The 7,927-nt window shown below is 41.7% G+C and overlaps 1 long non-coding RNA gene across 1 annotated transcript in view; it reads right to left on the bottom strand.

The window, feature by feature from the left end:
• The window catches only part of LOC108508184, a 10,953-nt gene extending 7,455 nt beyond the window's left edge, over positions 1 to 3,498 (bottom strand). The window contains exon 1 of the long non-coding RNA XR_001878334.1: positions 3,402 to 3,498. This is a non-coding gene — a long non-coding RNA (uncharacterized LOC108508184). The remainder of the gene's footprint in view (positions 1 to 3,401) is intronic.
• Between the last annotated feature and the right edge of the window lie 4,429 nt (positions 3,499 to 7,927).

Genomic DNA, 7,927 nt, shown 5'->3' with positions numbered 1-7,927 from the left:
CATCTTAGAGTATCTGGGATTTTAGGGTCCATATGGGAGAAATTACATGGAGACCATCTCAGAAGTGCAAATTTTAGTATTGCATCTGATGCTGGAAGCCTGCCTTTAATGCCTTTAAGATTGATTCTGTTACAACACCATTTACAACTGGTTGAGGGAAGTAGAGTTCCTTAGATATTTGTAAAAATGAGAATACCTAAAACCAGAACCTTTCCTTGGCTATTACTACAACACCGTCCCATCAGGATGATGTAACTTAGCAAAGCAGAGCTGCTTTTTGGAATGGATGTGTTTAGTGGCACCTCGAGAGCAGAAGGGTCTCACTTCAGCCAAAGTACTGTCCCTGGCCTCCTTCACTCTGCTTAGAGGAAGCACTCATGCATCCTCTAGAGTCTGGCTCTTGCAAGATAAGTGAGCCTTTACCTTTGGGTCAGACAGAAAATGGAAGAGCATTCCCAGTAGTCTGCACAGAGCTAAAAGCATTTTTCTTCACCACACCATGATTATTTTGGACCTTTGCTAAAGTGTGAGAACTCTCAGCTATCTTGATCACAGACAAGGCCTGAATTTAATATGTTTGACAGGTCAAATCAATGTTGTCTCTGGTGAGAGGACATTTGGGAAGTTTCTTCACGAAACACATGCCAGCTAACAGGAAACCTCTCACCTTTCAACATCTCCTCTGCCAGGACAGGAACTTGTATCTCTGTGGCTCCCAAACTCCATCTCTTCTAATGCATCTTCCTGAACTCCTTTTCGAGGTGCATCAGTGCACTCAACTTCAGATGCTCTTGGACTTTCAGCTCTCTCTATAAAATTTTATGCTGTCCCATGTTTATAGGTTCATTGTTCTGCAGCCTGAACAACAAGGCCATGTTTCTGTGTCCATTAGTGAGGGATCTGGATCAGATGTTAGCACACAACACTTCTCACAGCTTAGCCAAAGCACGCAGCCTGGTGCTCCCACTGGCTTTACTATTTATACAGACTGTGGAAAGACAGGTGATATCTGAACCCTGCATAAAGCCTTCAGAGGAATATTTTTTGAACGCTTTACATCATGTGGCTGCAGTGTCTTTGATCTGAAACTAGATTTACCACAGCTTCACACTTATCTCTGAGGAACAGAGAAATGGTGAGTCCATGCATCAACCATCCAAACCACCAAGAACAAAAGGCTGCTGCAGGCTGTGCTTGCCTTGGAGCCTTGTCCTCCATAATCCAGAGTCTAGATAAACACCTAAAATAACCTCAGCCCAGCCCATGGTGTTTTAAGGATGGAAAGGAGGATAAACACAGGGAACTTCTCTTGGGTCCTTCTGTAGCCCCAGTTTTTAACATGGCAATCTCCTTAACTCCTTCACTCTTCAGTGCCAAAGACCCAGCTCATAGTGACTCCATAGAAGAGATCAAAATTTTGTAAGACACATCAGATCCCCTTTCTCTCGACCACAAAACAGTAGACCCAAAGCAAAAGGTCCCAGGATGTCTGTCCAACAATAATCCATTTCCAGTCATTGGCCCTAAATTCTGAGGCACCCTACTGAATCAGCTGTTGCACAAATATTATGTCCTGATTACAGAATTACTGTAGCTTAGGGCCTGTTGGATCAATATCTTGATCCAACACTTTTGTGAACCCTTACTCTGCGACAGCTATTCCCTCTTCCCTCAGTTTCATGATCCAGCCAGTGGTCAAGACAAGGCAGAGCTTTTAAAAGGACTTGGTCTGAGGCGTTTGGTCATGAGTGGGATGTTACACAGAGACTAACAACCCACAGAGCTGATGAGGAGGATGAGTTAGACTTCTGGGCTCCAGTAGATTCCTGCACTGAGGGATGGCTGAACACAGGAGCAGCAGGAGTCTTCTCCTTGTCAAAAAATCACCCTTATAGAGAAAAACGGTGGCAATCCTTAGAGCAGTCTTTTCTACAAGATGGATTTTCAGCTGGACTACAGCCTTGGCTGGTTTTTGCAGCTGAAACAGTATTTCCAATGTTCTCTGAGCAGCCCATGTAATAAAGGAGAATATTACAAGCAAAACAGAAGGTAAATACTCATCAGCATCTTCTGTGCTGAGTCTCTGATTGCATGAAATGTCCAAGAGTTATGATCCACTCTTCAACCATTTTTTGGGGATGGCCTACATCACTTGTTGGAGAACAAGGGTTGATATCACTGCTGGAAAGTTGATTTTAGAAAGTCTGCATGAAGGACAATTTAAAATTACCTCTCTGGTACCTTCCCAATGCTTTCCCAGAGACCACTCTGCTTACAGCCTGTGGAAATGGAATCCTGTCTTCCTTCTGGTGGCAAATATGTAAAAAAGTTTCCCAAGAAAATTGTGGAAAGAAAATTGTGTTCAATATACTTCCTAAACCCAAAGAAGAATGGAAGGCTGTACTCTCAGTAGACTTCAGAAAATTCACTTCTTTCACCACCAGATTCCTGTTCCCAATGCTAACTCTAACCTCACTGTTTCCCTTCCTTTCCACACAAGATTGATTCACAGAACTTGATTTAAAGGATGTTTATTTCCATAACAAAAATGATCAGGGGTCTAGAAAACATGACCTATGAGGAAAGATTGAAAGAATTGGGTTTGTTTAGTCTAGAGAAGAAAAGACTGAGGGGGAGACATGATAACAGCCTTCAACTATGTAAAAGGTTGATGCAGATAGGAAGGTAATAAATTGTTCTCTGTGTCCACTGGGTATAAGACAAGAAATAATGGGTTTAAATTGCGGCAAGGAGGATATAGGTCAAACATTAGACACGTTTCCTAAGAGGAAGGACAGGTGAGAACTGGAATAAATTAGTCAAGGAGCTACAGACTCTCCTGTCACCAGGAATGGCTCAAACCTGGCAAATCTTGCCTCGGGGTAGAGGGATAGACCATCTCTCAAGGTCCTCTCTGCCTGTTTTCCTACTTGTCTGTATTTATACCAGCCAAAATGATCAAAAATATCTTTGTTCCATAGAAAGGAAAGAGAAAACCTTTCTTGAACCCTCCCTCCCCCCCCCCAGAAGTTTTTACTGCTGGTTTTATCTATAGTTACAGTGCATTTGAAGGCATCCACATTTCTTTCTATCTAAGCAATTAACTAAAGGACTGTTTTTACAGGTCCACCCCTCCTGCACATGTTTTCTCTCACGGTTCATGCCATAAAATGATATGTCAGCACCCTATTCAAAAGCTTTCCCCCAGGTGAGAGGTGCAGGACTCCCAGACAAGTAAATCCTGTCCTATCTGGACCCAGCCAGTGAGAACATCATCTGACTGAGGGAGGTTCCTCCACCTCAGGTCCTCGGGTCTCAGGTACAGCCACAACTGTACATACCACACCCCACACTCTGCTTAAAATGAGTGTTTTCCAGGAAACATATGGAATTACACTCACAGAGCAGGCACTGATGGGTAACCTTGGCAGGCAGGATCCCTCTCCTCCTGAGGTGGGAAGCTCAACCCCACAGCACAGATTGGGTTTGGATTCTCTACTCCAGCTCTGCTTGTACCAGTTGTGTCAACCCCTCCAGTTCACCTCCAGCGCAAAGGACAGCGGAGTAAAAACACAACCTCTCTGTCCAGTGAAAAAAACAGAAATATAATTATTCAATGTTGAAGGAAATCTCCATGTTTATGCCTCAAGCAAACCAGGATGGTTCCAGAACATGGAAAGGTTAAACATTAAGCTTCAAAGTAGAAGACAGTAATTAATCTTCAAATCTGTCTTTCCCTCTTCCCCCCATTCCCACTCTGTCCAAAGGGTCTGATGCTATGGACAGCAAGGAGACATTTTTTTCTTTAGGCACTGAACTTTACAGAAGCAAAATGGTTCTGGATCCAGTCATGACTTTTTTTGTGTCATCTGAAGAGCAAAATTATCCAGCCTGAGGCATAACATCTTCTGCCATTTACACCTTAATAAAGCTTTCGTGATGCAGTTTCTTCATTATTTTATTTTTTCAAATGTCATTAAAATTAACTTACCTGTGGAAATTTTTTTACTTAAGGCCAACCATCACATTTCAGTTCTGATAAAAATGTTTCATGTAGCTGTCCCAGACACCATAAAACATAGTTTTAGAATGGTCAAGCTTAAAGGTTTATCTGTGTCAAGTCCAACGACAATTTACCCTCCCTAAAAAAGGAAAAAAACAAACAAACAAACAAAAAAAACCCAAACCAAACAAAAAAAACCCCAACCAACCAAAAAAACCCCCAAAAAACCCAAAACCAAAACCAAAACCAAACCAACCAAACAAACAAACAAACAAACAAAAGAAAAAGGCAAGAATATTTGTATGAATCTTTTTTAGATGTTCTCATTTTTCACCCGAAATGAATTTTTTAAATTGTTAGCCTAACTGCATTTCTAATGTGTTTTATGCATACACACATCCCCATGTATATGCAACCCACCAAAATTTAATTACAGGTTGATTAAACATTTAGGGTGGTACCAAGAGTTTTTTGGGGGTTTTTTGAGTGAAATTCCTTTCTCCCTAAGTTCTTGCTATTGAAACATGTGGAGACATCAATGTCACACAACGTTCCACAAAAGGTGTGCTTCCTTTTGTTTCCAGTTCAACTTCCCATCAAAAAGCTGTGAATCCTACAGGTCCTGCTCGACTGGGCTGGTCTGATAACAGGGTTTGTCTCCATCTGCTGGTGTTTCAGCTTTTAGTGCCTCAAATGTCTGAAAAATACTAATATTTTCGAAAAGATTTGATAAATCCAGGAGATGCTCCTCACTCGGTTTTCTTATTCCTAATTATTACTACTGTGACCAAGTGTTGCCTGTAGGGTTAGGTGGTATTAAGTACAATCATGTTGATATATTGATGCTGATTAGGAATCCATTTTCTCTGCTCACACTGATTTAAGATTCTTTTTCTGATATTGATTAACCTCCTGCCTGAATCAACCCACCAGGGAGGGTAACAGATTTACGCCCAGGGTATAACCCCACGTCATGAAGCAGAGGAATTCACATTTGAGACTTGATCCTTTAACTTTGGACTGATGAAATTGTCAGGAACAATCCCATTAGACAGGACTGCTTCCCTCCACTGATGCTAAAAATGTGATAAATGCCCCATGCCTGGAAGTGTCCAAGGCCAGGTTGGATGGGGCTTGGAGCAACCTGGGCTAGTGGAAGGTGTCCCTGCCCCTGGCAGGGGGTGGAATGGGATGGTCTTTATGGTCCCTTCCAACCAAAACCACTCTGGTATTCCAGCTGCAGGGATGGATACCTCCCATTCTGCCATCTAAAGCTATGGAAGGCAAATCTCATCCTACATTCCTCAAGTATTCATTGCATCCCATGGGCTTGTTCCCTCAGATTAACACAAAATTCTTGTCTTCCAGCTGGATTTAGCCGGTGGGGGACCTATTCCAGAGTCTCTCCCATCAAGGCACAAACATTGACAGTGATCTGGCAGCACATCTAGAAGACAGGGAGCTGATACACAATACCTTGTACACACCACATGTAGGATTCATCTTACCTAACTCTATCCACCTGAGAGGGAAGAGTCAGGTCCCAGCCAGTCATATCAGCTCCCTGAATACCCAGCAGAGATATGCATTTCCAGAGGGCAACTTATTCCATGACTTCAAGACACCTGTCTTTGGCAAAATAAATCCAACCCTAGGAAAACCTTATCACCTGCATTATTTTTTCACTTCAAAATAGAAGATCACTGTCAGCCTTCCCACCTGGCAAAGAACAGATCGGATCTGGACCCATCATTCATCCGATGGACAAGTGAGGCTCTGGAGAAGGCAATGGCAACGCCTTGAATTACTTCAGCTGTGTAAGAACAACTACCAATGCTCTCTTGGTCTGATCCTAAAAAATTTAAATGCCTTTGTCGAAGATATTTGGGGAAAACTAATCCGAGTGAAAGTTTGATGGATCAAATCTCTCGCTTTCAGTGTGAAAACAGAACCTTCCGTGGAGCAGCTCCAGCTCAGCCTCCACGATGGGAAATGAAACGTTACAGTTGTGTGTTAAAGACAGTGGTCACCAGGATATTCAGTTCCTGGGTATAGGAAATGGGGTATTCTTGCTTAAAATAAGTCTCCTTGTAACTTGATTGACCAGTGATTCTAAAGATGATGATAATTCAAGTCATGTGTCAGATCCTAACGTGGGCTGCATTTACTTTTACATTTAAATGCCCCCATGCACATAAATGGAGCCATTACATCAAGAATATACTGTTACATCAAGATTTATTTAACTGAATCCCCCATAATTAGGTCATAACGTCTGATTAAGCAGTTGTTAAACTGTGTCGTAAGGGAATCTACAAAGGGAATGAAATATTTAAAACAGTAATAACATACCTATCCTGCCTCGCTATTTATGCACAGTTAAACACATAAAAACAAAGGAGCAACTCTTAATTACAAGGACAATTTATTTCGCTGACCTCCTTTTTGGGACACATGCCAGGCCCACTGGGGGTTGGTTTGGTGGCGGATTTGGTTGATTTTGCAGGGAAAATGTTGCTGGAGAGGCTGCAGTTTGTCTGCCTGGGGAGAGCAGAGCGTTTCTCAGGGCTAATTTACAGCCTTCCCGAGTGGTCAAGGGCAGCCACGGAGCACACAAATTACAGTTAAAAATAGAGATGGCTTTATGGAATCTCATTCCGGTGGCTTCCAAAGGTACAGGGCCAGGAACACATACATCTCATTCCACGCTGCCTGTGAGCCCATTTTCATCTTTTTTATTTTTTTTTTTTACTTTCCCCCTCGGATCCTGAGCTCCACTCCAGTTTTGAACTTCCATAGGAAGGCAGGAGGTTAAACCAAACTGCTAACTGTGTCTCTTCAAAACTGACATTTAATACAGGGTATAAATCACTGTGGGAGCCTGTTATTCCTTCAGGAATGCAATTACATAGGGTCAAATAAAACATGAAAGAACCCAACAAGTTTTAAAATGTAGTATGTTCTCAAAAGCAGGCAAGAAGGAATGCAAAGCAGTCCAAATATGCTAACATCCACATGTTGTCCTGTGTGAGGGGGATTAGAAGGGAAGGTTTCTGTTCTTTAACGATTAGGTTGTTAAGGGTAGGTTTGTGTGCAGGTTCAGGGCTCTCACTGAATCCCAGCTCACTCAGGGAGCTTTGGGCAGATTACTGTATTTATTCAAAGCAGGTGCCCTTTATGTATCTCATTATTTAATTGCCACTGTAGTTGTATTTAAGATACCACTTAGCACACAAATGGGATATGCAAAATGGACAGTCACCTTTTCCTTGGAGGCTCTGGGATGCAACCCCCATTCATCTGGACCCTGGTGATAGAGAGATATCGGGGAGATATCAGGATACATAAAAGCACAGCATTGCAAAATCATCCCTTTGATAAGCAAACATCTGCCTCCTCCTTCTCTTGCTCTTGAAACAACAGGCAAAGACATAAATAAAGCCTCATGAAACCTGTTAAAACCCGAACAAAAGATGATTAAGTAGGTTCAGCACCTCCTCTAACATCACTCCCTGTCACCCTTCACATTTCACTCACATTTCTCTGAGAAAAGCCTTTCTGCTTTCACATTTTAGCAATGTATTCAAAAAGCCTGGAAGGAAAAGTCCAGAGGTTCTAGCAAATTTTTGAGGTCAAATTCGCCACCCTCAATTTTGCTACTCTGTATTTTATACATTGAAAGCTTAAACTAAGCAAACTGTGAAGTTTCTTAATTGAAAATCTGGGATTTATTGAAGGCAATTTTTATCTGAAAGTAATTTTTTCAGCTAAATGGGATTCTTAAATTCAAAATTAAAGGCTTTACAGTAAAAAATAAATTTTTAGGCATCTTAATATGAGAATTGTTAGAAATGTTTCCTTTTCTTTTTATAAAGAACTGACTCCTCCCCAATAGTGAGTGATGTTTAAAGATATATATATATA

This window comes from Lepidothrix coronata, unplaced genomic scaffold (genome assembly GCF_001604755.1).
Source record: "Lepidothrix coronata isolate B3197 unplaced genomic scaffold, Lepidothrix_coronata-1.0 Scaffold284, whole genome shotgun sequence".
Classification (NCBI taxonomy): Eukaryota; Metazoa; Chordata; class Aves; order Passeriformes; family Pipridae; genus Lepidothrix; species Lepidothrix coronata.
This window is presented reverse-complemented; position numbering and strand designations above follow the sequence as displayed.